At 38.6% G+C, this 16115-nt stretch overlaps 1 protein-coding gene across 1 annotated transcript in view; it reads left to right on the top strand.

The window, feature by feature from the left end:
- Nucleotides 1-3006: 3006 nt before the first annotated feature.
- Nucleotides 3007-16115, top strand: part of akt2 (v-akt murine thymoma viral oncogene homolog 2) — a 35216-nt gene continuing 22107 nt past the window's right edge. The window contains exon 1 of the mRNA XM_067419504.1: nucleotides 3007-3408. The gene's annotated coding sequence lies outside the window, so the exon portion shown is untranslated. The remainder of the gene's footprint in view (nucleotides 3409-16115) is intronic.

Raw genomic sequence — 16115 nt, forward strand, 5'->3', positions numbered from 1 at the left:
CTGTTCAAGCACAATATTATGACAGGTGAAGTGATAATACTGGTTATGTTTTCATCATGTCAGCTGTTTGTGGGTGGGAAATATTAGGCAGCAAGTAAACATGTCCTCAAAGTTGATGTGTTGGAAGCAGAAAAAAAGAGCAATAGTAAGCATTTGAGCGTGTTTGACAAGGCCAATTTATGATGGCTAGACGACTAGGTCAGAGCATCTCAAAAACTGGTCAGTATCGATCAAAAGTGGTCCAAGGAAGGAACAGTAGTGAACCAGCGACAGGGACAAGGCTCGAATTGGTTTGAGCTTGTGCGTTTGCGTTGCTTACCTGGGAACACATGGCACCAGGATGCACTATGGGAAGAGGCAGTGTGATGCTTTGAGAAGTGTTCTGATGGAAAACTTTGGGTCCTGCCATCCATGTGGATGTTACTTTGACACGTAACCACCCATTGTTGCAGACCATTCAGGAAACTATTCCCTAGTAGCTGTGGCTCTTTCAGCAGGATAATGCGCCCTGCAACAAAGCACATAAATGGTTCAGGAATGCAAGTAATATTGTAATATATTATGTAATATAAAATACAATATTGAAAGTAATGTAATAAAGGAGCACAATGAGTTTGAGGTGTTGACTTGGCCTCAAAATTCCCCAGATCTCAATCCAATCGAGCACATCTGTGGGATGTACTGAACAAACAAGTCCGATCTATGGATCCACCTCGCAACTTACAGGACTTAAAGGATTTGCTGCTAACTTCTTCGTGCCAGATACCACAGCACCCTTCAGGGGTCTAGTGGAGTCAATGCCTCGATGGGTCAGGGCTGTGCAAAATGGGGACCAACACAATATTAGGAAGTCATAATGTTATTCCTAATCAGGGTATAGATATTGTTCTTGGTGTGAACGGGCCTTTTGTGTTCCTGGAAGAATCATGTTTTTTGCAAGGAATAGGTAGAATGAATGATTCGATGAATGGCACCCATGGCTACGTCTGAAATTGCATACATTCGAGGTACAACAAACTCGGCATGAAACGGACGCTGACATCGCCATTTCCTCCATATTTGACGCATATCTATGGAAGCTTGTTTCCGCCACAGAATGGTGTGGCAATTGCGGTAATGAATTCAGAATTGCGTGAAAAACTTGCATTTATTTTATAAAGATATTTTATAAGATATATACTCGCAATTCAGCTTTTTTTTCTATAAAAAGTCAGAATTGTGTCTTATGTCAGAATTGCAAGATAAAAAGTCGTAACTGTGTTTTATAAATTCTTTTTTTAATAGTTCTATTCCGTGGTGGAAACAAGCTTCCATACATATTGTGAAACAGCTTCTCAAACAAGAAAAAATGTAGGATGGGACTTGTTTTTGTCCATTGGGAATTAATTGAATCATTGTCGTTGGCTATGTTCTCATGTGATTGGCAGGTTGCCTCGCCCTCACGCCAGTAAACACATCATCAGAGAAGAGAAGAGATGTCACTGCAGAGGAAGGGCAGAAGTTATTTTCATTAAAGGGTTAGTTCACTCAAAAATAAAAATGTACTAACCCTCAAGCCACCCTAGGTGTATATGACATTGTTCTTATAGTTATATTTAAAAAGTCCTGGCTAATCCAAGCTTTATAATTGGACTGATCGGTGCCTCATTTTTGAAGTGCATAAAAATGCATCTATTCATCATATAACTGCTCCACACAGCTCTGGGTGTTAATAAAGCCCTTCTGAAGCGAAGCGATGCGTTTGTATAAGAAAAAGATCCATATTTAAAACTTTATAAAGTTAATTATATAGGCACTACACTTTTTTCCTTAAGTTGAATATGGAATGTGATCGGCCGGAAGCTAGATTAATGTAAAAATTAAACCTAAAGCTCCAATCTGCTTCTGAAAATCCTGGAAAAAATATAGACTGGGGCGCTTTTTCTTCACTTTCCAGGATTTGAGCGGGCGGCACGCTTGGTCTTAGAGAACGACATCTTTGTCCTGTGTCAGCCTCCGCAGCTTCTCTATGTGCTTCGAAAAGGAGGGGTGAGTGGTGGACAGCTGCAATTCACAACCTCACCACTAGATGCCGCTAAATGTTATGCAGTTTCAGTAATCAATTTCATGCTGAACAATTATAACGTATTAATGACTAAATGTCTATGGTAGTTAAGGTCCTGCTATAGTATGTTAAATTAAGCATATTTTAATGCAGTCACTGAATTAACGAACAAACAGTTGAGTGAATGATTAAATTGTTCAATCATAAAGACAGTTACTTGTTGCCACCTGTAACTTGCAGAAAAAAAGGAATGGACTGGAACAGTTGTCTATTCTATTCTATTCTATTCTATTCTATTCTATTCTATTCTATTCTATTCTATTCTATTCTATTCTATTCTGCTGTGATGTAGCAAATATATACATCACAGCAGAATAGAATAGAATATTCTATCCCCCCCCCCCCCCCCCACGGATTTAATCAGAATTTATTTGCGTACCCCTTACAAAAAATGATGTGGTGGTTCCATGGAACAATGGTATCTGCTAATACCGTGGTAGCGAATTATTACCATATTCAAATACCATGGTATTATTTGGTCCTCAAATGCACTTAAAAAAATATCAACAAAAATGGTAGTACTCTACCATAGTGCTTTTTGATGGTTATTTTATTACTGTTTATAAAATTACCCATAACCCTTATAATTAGGCTGAATGAAACCATGCTTATATTGGGGTACAATATTATTCTCTCGCAACTTCAAGGCTTTAACTTTGAAAAAATAATATTGCAGAGGAAATGTGACGTATAGACAGCAGATGGCGCATGCATGCAGAGTAAATGTAAATGTGTCATAGTTTTTAAAGAGCAATCGATTAAACAATCGAAACATTTATGATTTTACTCTAAAATTACACCCTTGCTATTTCTACATTACTGATAGGCGGCAGCACAAAAAACGAGCCTTTTGAAATTTCGGACGTTGCCTGTGACGTCGCGCCGAGCGTGCGCTGAGGTCATTTCCTGTTTGTGCTCCCGTTGAGTCGCTAGACGGAGGCCTATTCGCGATACCACCACGACTACCACCGCAGTAACGTCGCTCACAGACCTACAAAGGACGGGCACGAAGAGGTTTTAAAAGCCTTAAACGCGTCAGATAAGCGTCGTGGGATGAGTTTGAGCGACCGGGCTCGTGTTTTGGGCCACTGAGGGGCGGCTTGTGAGGATAATCGGGCGGTTGGGTGTTGTTATTTTTGGGGCAGCTGAGTGGTCATTGGCAGAGCTCAATACACAGCAGCTCGCGAGAGGAATAAATACACACTTCACGTCTCCAAACACCCTCGTTTCACTCAACTTACATGGGCTTTTGAGGATTTTTACATTTCGGTTGACCAGCACAACGCAGGAGAATAAAAGTGGAGGTAAGGGACTAAAACGTGCATCGATGATTGATGGCTAGCGTGATGTTTAGCCTAGCCCGAGTCGCTATATTTAAAATTCACTTCAGTGTTATATGTTGTTGCCCATTGGGATACTTTACCTGAAGGAATTTCTTGACGAATATGTGTTTCTTATGTTTTCTGGATGGATACCCCGCATCTCCCGTCACAACACGCGTTTGTTCCCCGTTTCCCTTTACAATTCAGTTTAATAGATAAAAGAACACTTATAGATTCATTTCAACCCATTGGGCGCGTATGCATATATCTTTTGCTTGTTGTAAGTGCATCACTGTGTCTGGACGGAAATCTTCGTCTATTAATTAAAAATAAATAAAATAGCGGAATTAGTGGAAATGTAGTTTATATTATCGATCAAATAATTTACACGTTGTACAGATGCATGATGGATGTGACTCTGTGATTCACAATCTATAGGATTCACTGTACACGCCGGATGATCGATCACACTGATGCCACTTTGCTTTTGGTTTTATTAATAGCGCTGCCAATGCTGTTCCACGTGGAGTTCAGTTCAATTCAATTATGTTTGCGTGTGTAACATATTTAACCTTTATTTAAGGTTAAAGTGGTCAGATCATATGATTGACAGATATGAAAGAATGCATCCATCAGTTTAGTGCGTGAGTGCAAATGGGAGGCCTGAAGGTTATTGGGGTTGAGAAGGGGTCAGGTTAAGGGCTTCTCGGTCTGGAACTATTGCGCCCAGCACAGAAAATGTGTAATCATTCGTTTGTTGAAATGGTCACCGCTCTTGTTTGTCTTTCTGGTGTGGACTTCAAAGTGCGTATGTGCGCGCGCGCGAGAGAGTTGTTGAAAAAGCGGAACAGGCAGACCACTGACCAACTGATGCACGCACGCTACATGCACGGCACGTATATGCCAGCGATAGAGACAGTCAGTGTGTTTTTAATGCCAGTGCATGTGTTAAGCAGTTGTGTAATGGGTTAGCAGGGGCGTCACAAGGTGGGGATTTTATTTTGCAGGGATAATCCAGTGTTGTGCCCATGGTGATAGGACAGCATGCCAGATTTGTGCCAGAGGCATTGCTATGCCAGGAAACTCCTCTGGCACACACTGATCCAACACTCGCATCTCAACAACAATAATAAAAAGCCTGAACAACATATTTAAAAGAACATTTTTTTAAGGCAGCAATCTCTGTTGCAGTTATTTATGTAGGGTTAGTGGTTTACACAAGCCTTACACTGAATGTAAACCATGGCATGCATTTTGTCCTGCACTTTGTGCTACAAACACGAATGAAGATATGGTCTTGCTTAGGAGAGGTCTGTTTTTTTTAAGTGATCAGCTTTAGATAAAATCTCACAGACTTGCATTATAAGAGCCGTATCAAATTCAAGACTCATATATATTGAATAAATTCAAGCTTTTCATAGTTGAGCTTTTTGGACTTTGGACTACATTGCTAAAAATAAATTGGTAAAACTAGTAAACATCATATAGCAATTTTTTCCCCCAGATAATATATCTAGTTATTTATTCTTACCCCCTCTGGCAGATGATTAAAAGATCATTCAAGATTATTTTTTGACTTATGTTACATGGTTTTGCTTCTTATATTAATACTTCATGAAATTTTGTTTCATTATACCTAGGGATGCACCGATACCATTTTTCCAGAACCGATACGATCCGATATTAAAAATGTTGAATATCGGTCGATACTAAACCGATCCGATACCAATGCAGTTTTGTCTATGTAGAATTTCTAAGCCTAAGTGTGTACAATTGAATACATTAGATTTGTGAATAATACAGCAGCAAAAGTTATAAAATCAAATCTGGTAAAAAATGTTACACAAAATATATTCATGAAAAACAAGTAAATTTATTTATAGAAATAGGGCCTATATACTAAGAAATTGCATTTATTTTAAAGGGGGGGTGAAACACTCAGTTTCAGTCAGTGTCATGTCAATCTTGAGTACCTATAGAGTAGCATTGCATCCTGCATATCTCCGAAAAGTCTTTATTTTTTTTATAATTATATAAGAAAGATGCGCTGTTCCGAGTCTTTCCGAAAAAAGCCGAGCGGGTGGGGGCGTGTCGTGTGAGCGGAGCTAAATAATGACATGTGCTCGCTGCTGCTATTGTGTTGAGTCGAGTGCGTCGTAAAGCTGTGTCATCCCTAACAGCGGGAAAAAAACTTTATTCAAAATAAAAATATGGCTTTTAATCAGATACAGCCATACATCTATGATCCGGAATCAGACCCAGAGGCTGCAGTTGAACAGGAGCAGCAGCAAAAACGACTAGAGCAGGACGTCTCCATGTGGTACAAGTTATACACTAACTATATAATATGCTTAGCGGCTTGTGTTGTTTACATATTTATACTTGAATTATATCTTCGTATTTTTGTCTTTGAAGGTGTACATGTGGGAAGTGCAGTAGTGCACGTGTGTTTGTGTTTACGCGTGGTTTGTGTAGACAGTAAGCGGACTGGTTTTGCACGGCAGGTTAAGTTAGTGTTTACATAGAAAGACACGGAATAGTAGCGCATTTGAATGAAGAAGCGCGCTTATTTAGTTCAACATATTTCCCCCCTCTTTGTGTATTGTTGTTTGGAGTGCTTTTACAATACACAAACATAAAGTTACACATATAGTGGCCAGCTAAACAAATGTACACGCACTACACATCGCATGCTCCATTGATCAATTAACTATACGTGATCATGTTTGGGCTACTTGATGAGCATAGGCAAAAACACAGACATTTGAAGCAGTCTCACTCACCGCCTGCGGTTCTAACGTTGGGACTGCTCCATCCTTCAGCATTAGGCGATCGGAAAATCCTGTGTCGAGCTGGGCCTTGTTTATGAAACAGTCTGCACCGAAATGCAGCGAACAGATATAAACATTCGCGCAACTCAGTTGCTGATCCGGAAAAGCAAATTACATCCACTGTTGCCTTAACGCGGGGTTTTTGGGGAATCTGTGCAGGACTGTCTTGGTCTGGCAACCAAAAACGCACTTTTTTGGTGACATTGTTATGTGCACATCACCTGTTCAGCGCATCCTACAAGCCAGCGCTTTGATGGGCGTAGCCTGTTACTTTCGCTCTCTCCCTCTCTCTCTCACGCGCTTCCGGTAGAATTGTCCGTACGGCCCATACAAGGAAATTCCGCCCCCATTAACGTCAAAGGGGACGCATGATCTCAAAAAACTTGCCGAAACGTATGACTAACCGGAAGAAGTATTTTTGACAAAGAAATACTCCCATCAAACGTCCACCTTAACTTTTGAAACTTTGTCTATGTTTAGTATGGGATTCCAAGTCTTTAACAGTGTAAAAAGATCAGTATGCATGAAACAGCATTTCACCCCCCCTTTAAATGTATAGTGCATATTTTTAATGAGGCAGCAACTTATAGATAGAGCAGAACAAGAAAGGCTATTAATAAGGATTTCATAGCGCAACAGTAGCATAATACAGAGCGGCACAAATCGCTTATGCGCCTCCCGTGCGCAGGATGATGCGCTTAAAGCAACACGGAGTCACACGCTCACAGCCACAGTCATAGACGCTCACAGCGCGCCGCGCTCCATCCGCAACGAGAAGTTTAAAACAAGATATAGACGCGTAGTATATCTATGCAGTATTCTTATAAGCCGTTTATTTTAACAGTTTAACATTTCAGTTACTGTGTGTGAAAAACAATATAATAACTAGTCCAGTGTTGTGATCTTACTGACACCCGGTAGAAAGTAACACGGTTTACAGCAATAAACGCCAGCAAATAGCCATTTTTTTGAGAAACCATAACATTAGAGCGTTATCTACAGATCTAGCATAATAACAGAAACAATAAATAATCTTGGAAAGTTTCATCGTCTTGAGTGTCGTAACCGAACGCGACAGTTTAAAGCTGAATAGAGAGTGACTGACAGCCGCAGTGGAGGGAACCATTGACGTGAACTAATCTGTACTCGCATTAAACGATGGAATGGCTTCAGAACACTTATAATATAGGCTAGTGCACGAATCGTTGATGCTTTATAAGGTTTTTGTGCCTTTTGTGGGGCGCTGGGGGTTAACAATAACACAGAATATTATGCGCACAGTATCGAATTTGGATCGGTCCTGTCTGTCCGATACCCGATCCGGCAAATAATGGCAGATCGGAGCCGATACCGATCCCGAGTATCGGATCGGTGCATCCCGATCCGATTTTTTTTCAATAGATGCACCAATATTAATGTTCTGACTAGGGCTGCACGATTTGGGGAAAATATATGTGCGATTATTCTGGGTAAAATTGCGATTATTATTATTTTATATATATATTACAAATGAAAAGTTTGTGTAATCCACCAGGATTATGCGACGGCAGCCATATTGCACCAGAACGCCCACCACACACCAGTTTATGGTGGAGAGGAGTAATTAAGCCAATTATTTTATGGGGATTATTAGGAGGCCATGATGGACAGGGGCCAATGGGCGAATTTGGCCAGGATGCCGGGGTTACACCCCTACTCTTTATCGAAGGACGTCCTGGGATTTTTAACGACCACAGAGAGTCAGGACCTAAAATAATTTTGCCAAAATAAGCTAAAAATAATTTTATAAAAAACTGCTGTGTTACCGATTAATATGCAGACAACCTATGACTAAAAACAATAGAAAGGTTTAAGCCTAAGGAGTTATTGTATAAAAAATAATAATAATTATATATAAATATAATTATAATTATAAAAATCTGTGTTGTTTGTTAATTTCTTAAATTCTTTAATATGAAATACGAACCTCTTGTGCATCCATTGTGGGGGAAAAAACTCCTGTACATTGAAGAAAAACATGGATAAGTTTATTAAGTTTTAAATGTATTAAGTATTATTTTTCTTCTTATTTTTTACCCAAAAGTTTAATTCATACTGAAGGGCAGAGGGCGCCCTCGAGTGGAAAAGCCACATTTGCCTCAGAGAAGTAATATAATGACGTTGGTTTTCAGGAAATCCCTTATGTGAAGCTAACGCTGTAGGATAAATAAACAGAAGACAGAAACGCTTTGATTAAACATGACTAAACACGACTGCAGCAAAATATGGTGTATTTTGAGTTCTTCAAACCATCTAGGGTATTTTCATAATAATAAAGTATAATGCCGTGCTGATTGACATAGACTTCATCACTGTATAACGGTAGCCTGACAAGCCAGACCCACATCAAGATGTTTGGTCTGGAAACTCACCATAGACAGGGCTCAATCCGAGGGGCGGGATAAACGGTTGTCTTTCAAACTCCCTCTGCACGCGATAGGATAGCGCTACAACCAACCAGCGCAACGAAGGTGAAGCAGAGTTCGCTGACTGATTAAACATTCGGCGTATCCGGTCGGCTAAACTACGAACACATCTTCCCTTTTTAAGAATGACTTCAGTGCCGTTCTTTTCCCAGAGAAAAGCTTAACTCCAGGTCTTTCAGAGTCGCGGTCAGAGCTGATTCGAAAGACCGCCGCCGTTCGCCAGTTTCTGTGTTTACTAGAAGCACGCAGCGCAACTCGGCTGTCGTCATTATGGCCCCGCCCGCCGACTCTATACATGATGTGATTGGGCCGACCAGATTTTGAGGAACACGGCTCAGAATGGTATTGAGAGTTCCTAAACGACACTTGCGGGCAAATTAAATTTGCTGCCGCTAGGGTGCGTCTAGATTTCTAGGCTAGTATAACGGTAGAATACTATAAAATAATGCATGGTCTAGCTCATTCTGTGATGAGAAGCCACATCAGGTCAAACACTCGATGGACTGACGATATGAATTGAGGTAAAACATGTTATTAAACGTTGCATTTTGGTGAACAGGTTTATGAACGCTTCACTAGTTTGGTAAGGTGTTTGACGCGTGTGGCTTTTTCAAATGCACGTTATAAGCGACTCAAAATCTTTTAGGCAGAGCAGCGTTTACTCCTGATCACTGAGCCACTCTTCGCTAACACTGGGCATTTATTTAATTAATTAACATCACAGCCTTTAAGCTTTAATATTAAAGCACCTTGCCCAAATTGCATTTGCGGTTCGATTTCAATTAATCGTGCAGCCCTTGTTCTGACCAATGTAAGAAGCCAATAAATATTTTTATGATAAAAAATTATTAAAAGGAGAATTTGAAAAAAAATTATATGATAGTTCACCCATTTATGACATGCACCGAGCCGATACTCAGCATCAGTATTGGCTCCGATCCGCCATTATTTGCCGGATCCGGTATCGGACAGACAGGCCCGATCCAAATTCGATACGTGCGTATAATATTGTGTGTTATTAAGCCCCAGTGCCCCACAAAAGGCACAAAAACATTATTAAGCATCATCAACGATTCGTGCTCTATATTGTAATTGTTCTGAAGCCATTCCATAGTTACATAGGTACAGATGAATATTTAAGTCATTAAATTCAAGTTCACGTCAATGCATGCTTCCCTCCACTGCGGCTGTCAAACTGTGTGTCGCATTCGGTTACGATAGTCAAAATGATGAAACTCTCTTCCACGATGATTAACTGTTCCTGTTATTATGCTTGATCTGTAGATAATGGTCTATGGTTTCTCATAAAATGACTTTATCTTGCTTGCGTTTATTGCTGTTAAATCGTGTTGCTTTCTACTGTTTGTCTGTTAAATCACAACACTGGACTCTATATTATACTTTTCTTCACACACAGTAACTGAAATGTTAAACTTGAAAGAAACGTCTTAATAAAATATTGCATAGATAACGTTGTTACTCTACGCGTTGATATATCTTTCCTTTGTGTTTTAAGCTTCTCAATGCCGACGGAGGGCTGTGCACTGACTCCATGTTGCTTTAACGCGCATACGCGCATTGTGGCTCTCTGCATTATAATAATTTTGCGCGGAAAGATTATTAATAGCCTTTCTTGTTCTGCCCTATCTCCTATGTTGCTGCCTCGTTAAAAAGATTCGCTATACATTTAAAATAAATTACATTTCTTAGTATATGGGCCCTATTTCTATAAATATATTTACTAGGGATGGGCATTTTCCCAAAATATTGCATTCGAATATTTGGGCTCATAAAAATCGAATATTCGTTTATTTAAATTAGGTATTTTGAGAAAGAGATGTTTCTTTCTTTTTTTCTTTAAACATGTCGTCACCATTTCTGAACAAGCTTATGATTAGGCAATGTACACAACACGCTTTCGTTATATCTTAAGGTTTTTAAAACATTAAACAGTGTGTAAAAAAAATGCCTAAAGAACAAAAGCATTATAAGCTCAAGGAGCACGAGCGCAGAGCGCGTCAGTTAGCGTGACGTACACACACACGCACACAAACGTCAATAGGCTATAGCCTACCGACCTGTGTGTGTGTTTGATATGGCTGATGTGTTTACTTTGTATTGTTTCATGTAGAGAGAAACTATAATATTATTGGATTATGATATTATTCTCGGGTGAGAAAATGCGCCACTGACAGGCGTTGCGGAGACAAAGATAACGGTTAAGTGAAGTTTGAGTGAAGAACTTTGTGTTTTCTGTTCATAAACCCTCAAAGAACTTTAAAGGAAGCATTTGTCTCGAGATCATTTTGCTATCATAAGTTATTTCATTCTCACTCGGGGTAACTACAGATGAGCTTACCTGCACTCCTGAGCAGTGATTGCTCATTCCACTGGTGTTTGGATGTCATGTGATTCTCGTTTGTGGTGGTGATATTATTATAACTCAGTTTCAGTAATTTATTTCATCAAAAGTAACTCATTAAGAGCATTAAAAGCATTCATTAAGAAAAGGTTCTAAACAACGGCTGTGTGGCATTGACTCATAGCTGTCAACCCTCCCTTTTTTTCTGGGTTCCTCAGGTATTATAGCTCTTTTCCAGCTATCTTCCCATTTTTTTGTATTTTCTAGCGCTTTGGGTGTCTAGAAAAGCGCTATAAAAATGTAATTAATTATTGTTATTTGCCATGCTCAGGGAAAGAAAGAACTACTGTCAAATAAAAATAAAGAAAATAAGAACAAAAAACTTAAATACAAGCAGCAGCACAAATAAATACTATTGAGCAAAGATACTAATAAAATAAACAATGCTTTTCAGATTGTTTTCAGCTAGGTCTAACATTAGTTTTTAGGTAGAGAAGTTGAATAAATGAATCAAGTGTAAAATAACTACACATGTAACTGTTTAATTTAAAGATCAATCCTTTTTAAAATTACAAAAGCTATTCTATCAAGAGCAGTGAGTGATGTCCTTATCTTTTGTTTGACAGACTGCTGTAAAGGCTACTGCCCCTTTAAGACCTAATACTGGGATATGCTCGTCTTTCTCGACTGTATACAGTTCACTTAAGCCATATACAGACTATGTCTGCTTGGATACTCATCAAGATCGACATGTTGATATACTTTTTCTGTGAGTTTGTCAAGCGCAAGACTTGAAGAGCTCAATATTAATAAGTTCTCATTCGTGTCTTCTGGCGAATATACTGAGTGATAATGGCGAAAATGACTGGTCATACGGCAGCACTTGCATGCATTGAACACAGTTTACAAAGATAGACCGTTTTCCCACGTTTTTCTTTTATTATCGCTGTTGTAGTGTAGCCTATCTATGAGGAGCCAGCACGTATTCATCGACAGAACCATACATTAAGCATTATTTTTCAAGTTAACCAGTGCCGCCGCTCCCACTAAAGGTGCGTCATGCCGGTCTGCATGAATGTGTCTAAATGTGGGACACGAGCTGGATAGACTCCTGCTCGAACATCTTCGTCTTCATGTTTTTTCCTGAGGCTGCAAAGCAACACATGTTGTAAAACGTCTGAAGAGTGAATTTTATCTTCCACAGGGTCAAGACATTTAGGCTATGGTTGATTTTGCACTGCTAGAGAAAACGAAAGTAAAACCGCTGCGTGTGAACTGCGCTATTCAAATAAACTTGACGTGCCTCAAGTCTAATAACAAGCACAAACTGTGTTAAATAATATTTTGTCCTAGAGTGTTTTTCTACTTTACCACAGTAAAAGATGTGAACGGGTGTAATAGACAAAAACGAAACGAAAGAAACGTTTAATTCCCTGCATAAATAAGTGCGTTGCGAGTGAAGATTTGGGAAAAGAAACGAGATGTCCCATTGGATAAAATGGACTAACGTTAGGCCTATTGTTAAAATTCGCTGAAATCGAAACATCGGATGACCAGATTGCAAAACAGAATTAAAAAGCTGCCAAATCTCAAATTGGGCTTAGGCTGCTATGTAACATCTGCAGATCTATTTCCCTTAAAAGCTTTTTGCTTCACCCTTGTGGTAAAAATCACGTAAAACCGCATTTGCATAAAAAAACACTGGGTCAATATTATAGTTCAAAATTATAGTTTTAAGCAGAAAATAGTAGCCTATTAAAGGAGATATTAAAATGAAAAGTCCACAACTCCTCCTAAGTGAAAGCAAGCACATTTTTCCCATCACGTGCAAACTAGCGCGGATCGGATGAGTCCTTATTCGGGGTTAGTAAAATAACAAAATGTAGCTTTTAAGTAGAAAATATATTTATGTAAAGAGATGAAATACAGAGTAGCCTATAGTAACATATCTTTTTATACAAATAAAAAAAAATCATGATAAAGTGAGCATGTAAACCTTTTTTTTTCTTTTTTCGGTGATGGCGGTGACGATCTCAGACCCGCGGTAGTCATCACGTGACCGCGGTAGTGCGGTAAAGCGGTAACCATGACTTGACTGGAGTGCGGAATTGTAGAGCTCATGCAATCATAAGGTCATCGCTGTGATTGGATTTTCAAAGGTGAAAATTAATATTCAAATTAAAAGTTTTTTTTAAATGGAAAAGAAACGGCCGTGGTAGTAGAGGCGTGGCTGTCTGCTTTGCTCATGGGAGCGCCTGAGGGTTCAGGGACATGTCACAGGAGTCGCACTGTCAGGCACAGCATCAATGCTGAAAGTTGACGTGTCTTGCAGTGAACATGGCAAGTGCAGAGCACAACTCGACCTCAGCAGAAAATGCATTTTTAACCCTCCAAAATCTAAAAAGCCATGTCTGGAAGTACTTTGGATTTTGGTCGGTAGGATGCAAATGCCATGATTTTTGCAGATTCCGATTTTTTTCTAAGAATAGGGCCCTATAAAATCCGTTTTATTTTTTCCCAAATTCCGTTTTATTTTTTCCCAAATTCCGTTTTTTCCGTTTTAATTTTTGCAAGTTCCGTTTTTTCCGTTTTAAATTTTGCAGATTCCTTTTTTTTCCGTTAAAATGTTTGGCAATTCAGTTTTTTTTTTTACCCTTTACTGTTATTTTGGTGAAAAAAGAGTTTGCTTTTAATGTTGATATAATAGAACATAAAACAAAAAAATAGGAATGACCTTAAATTTATTGAGGTAGCAAACATCACATTTACTTTTTAGGACAAATATGATATTTGACATAACACTGCACTTCAAGTACTTCAAATATTAATGGTTATTAGCTTTAAACTTTCTGGTAAAATAAATTATAATAGTTTATATAAGTTAAAATGAAAGTGCTCCAGTAGCTTTTTCTTTCAAGTAATTTTTTTTTAAAAAGAACAAAAAAATAATAATCATAAGAATCATCTTTTACATACAGTACTATTAAGTAAAACATTTAAAGCTGAAAATTAACATTAAAAAATAACACATTTCACCATGAAATCATGTAGTGAATTGTTCTGTGTGTTTAACAATCACCATTATGATATCCAGAGCTGTGAAAAATAAAAATACACGAAAACACAACACTGCCTGAAGTTTTTCCCCCAACTTCAAAGGCCCCTTTAAATTATTAAAACTAGATGCTTAATTTTAACTTTAAGGTTACTTATCATGTAAACTACCCATAGGCTACAGCATGTTAAATGCATGTTTGGAACAGACTAACAGAGGGGAAAACGGTCGCATTTGCAGCAGATATGCATTGCTGCCTAATGTGCCCATTATAAATCAAAGCACGAGATGACAGGGGTCGAGCAGAACACCGGAAAATCTGACAGAATGGACAATATTTGTCTGTCTGTGCAATACACGAGCCGCGGTTCAGGTGCGCGTGCGACCAATGCCGCCTGAGCACAACGAGCGCGCGCGGCTCCCGCTCTCCATATGCAAAGCTTCTGCGCCGCCTGCGCCTGCAGTGTGAAACCGCCGTTAGCATCGAGTTTCTTAACTTTTTCGAAGCCGAAAGCAGAGCCGTGGAGACCAACACTTTCATTTCATTGTTCGCCATACTTTCATTGTTTTGAAGGGCGAGCTGAAATGACGGGAGGGGTTGTGTCGCGGAGATTTGCTTCCCCCCGTCTGCACTTTCCTCAGACATACGTTCTTAACCCACACGACACAGAATTTCATTACAAATATTTAAAATTCCGCGTTTATATGCAGACTCCGCGTTATGTCAATTCCGCGATTCCGTCCGCGATTCCGTGATCGCGGAAATTATAGGGCCCTATAAGAACTATAATTGACAGCATATACAAACGAAAATCCACTTTTTCTTCAAAGCAAAATTTTATTTTATTATTAAATAAATCAGTAAACATTACAATAGGATCTTCAGTTGGAAAATCAGGTGCTTGATGAAACAACCTTATAAATGGACCTTTTTTCTCCTTTTTACTTGTCTTACAAAAGTCAAAAGGATCATAGGATCTATGAATGAACAAAACTGAAGTGTACAATACTAGTAATAAATGTTGCCAGCTAGGGATGACATGGTACCAAAATTCCAGCAGTTGGTACCAATACCATAACATTTTTGGTACTCTGTACCAATGTTTTTTTAAATATATTTTTAATTTACTACTTAATTTTTTTTATTACGTTTATTATTTATCATGATAATAATTATAAGTAAATAATACATAAACATTTCGCCTGGCTCTGCTGCGTGAGCCTCCGCTGACTGCGCGCGCTCCTCCCCAAACGGACGAGGCGTTTATACTTGACGTTGTGCTTTTCTTTGAAACGACAGAGGGCGACTCAGAGTAATTGTTCTATAAACCATAAGGAAAAAGCGTAGAGAAGAAGTGGGTTAATGTACACAGGTGATGATATTTATTTTAGTACATTTCACCAAAAACTACACTACAAAAGAATCGTGTAAAACTCAGTAAACCTTTGCTTGATGATATTACTTGTGACATGATAAAAAAATATATGTATGCAACTTAATTAACAATCTTTTAAATATTTCCTAATTTAACTAAACATTTTAGTGTCATGATTTATTTATTTATGATTAAACATGGATCTTTATTTAAAATGGCTTATTTCTGCTTTTGTAGGCTCATTTTGTAAATATAAGCACCTAATTTGTATGTGCAAACTGGTGCCGGTGTGACACCAAGAATAAATCATTTTATGGCACATTATTCAACATTTTGCCAGAACCTCTAATTTGGATGCTATTTTGTTAATTGTCTTTTTTTTTCTTCTTCAGAATTGTAGAAGAATTGTTCCATTCTACACACACACACACACACACACACACACACACACACAAAATCATGATTCTCAATTTATCCACAATTTGTGCAGCTCTATCTGGAGTGATGACAGAATATTTATGCAAAAAATTATAATGGTTAATAGTGAATAAATTAACCACACTAAAGAACTTCAGTAGTTTTAAATCATTGCCGAAGCTT

The sequence above is a fragment of the Pseudorasbora parva genome, chromosome 16 (assembly GCF_024679245.1).
Source record: "Pseudorasbora parva isolate DD20220531a chromosome 16, ASM2467924v1, whole genome shotgun sequence".
NCBI lineage: Eukaryota > Metazoa > Chordata > Actinopteri > Cypriniformes > Gobionidae > Pseudorasbora > Pseudorasbora parva.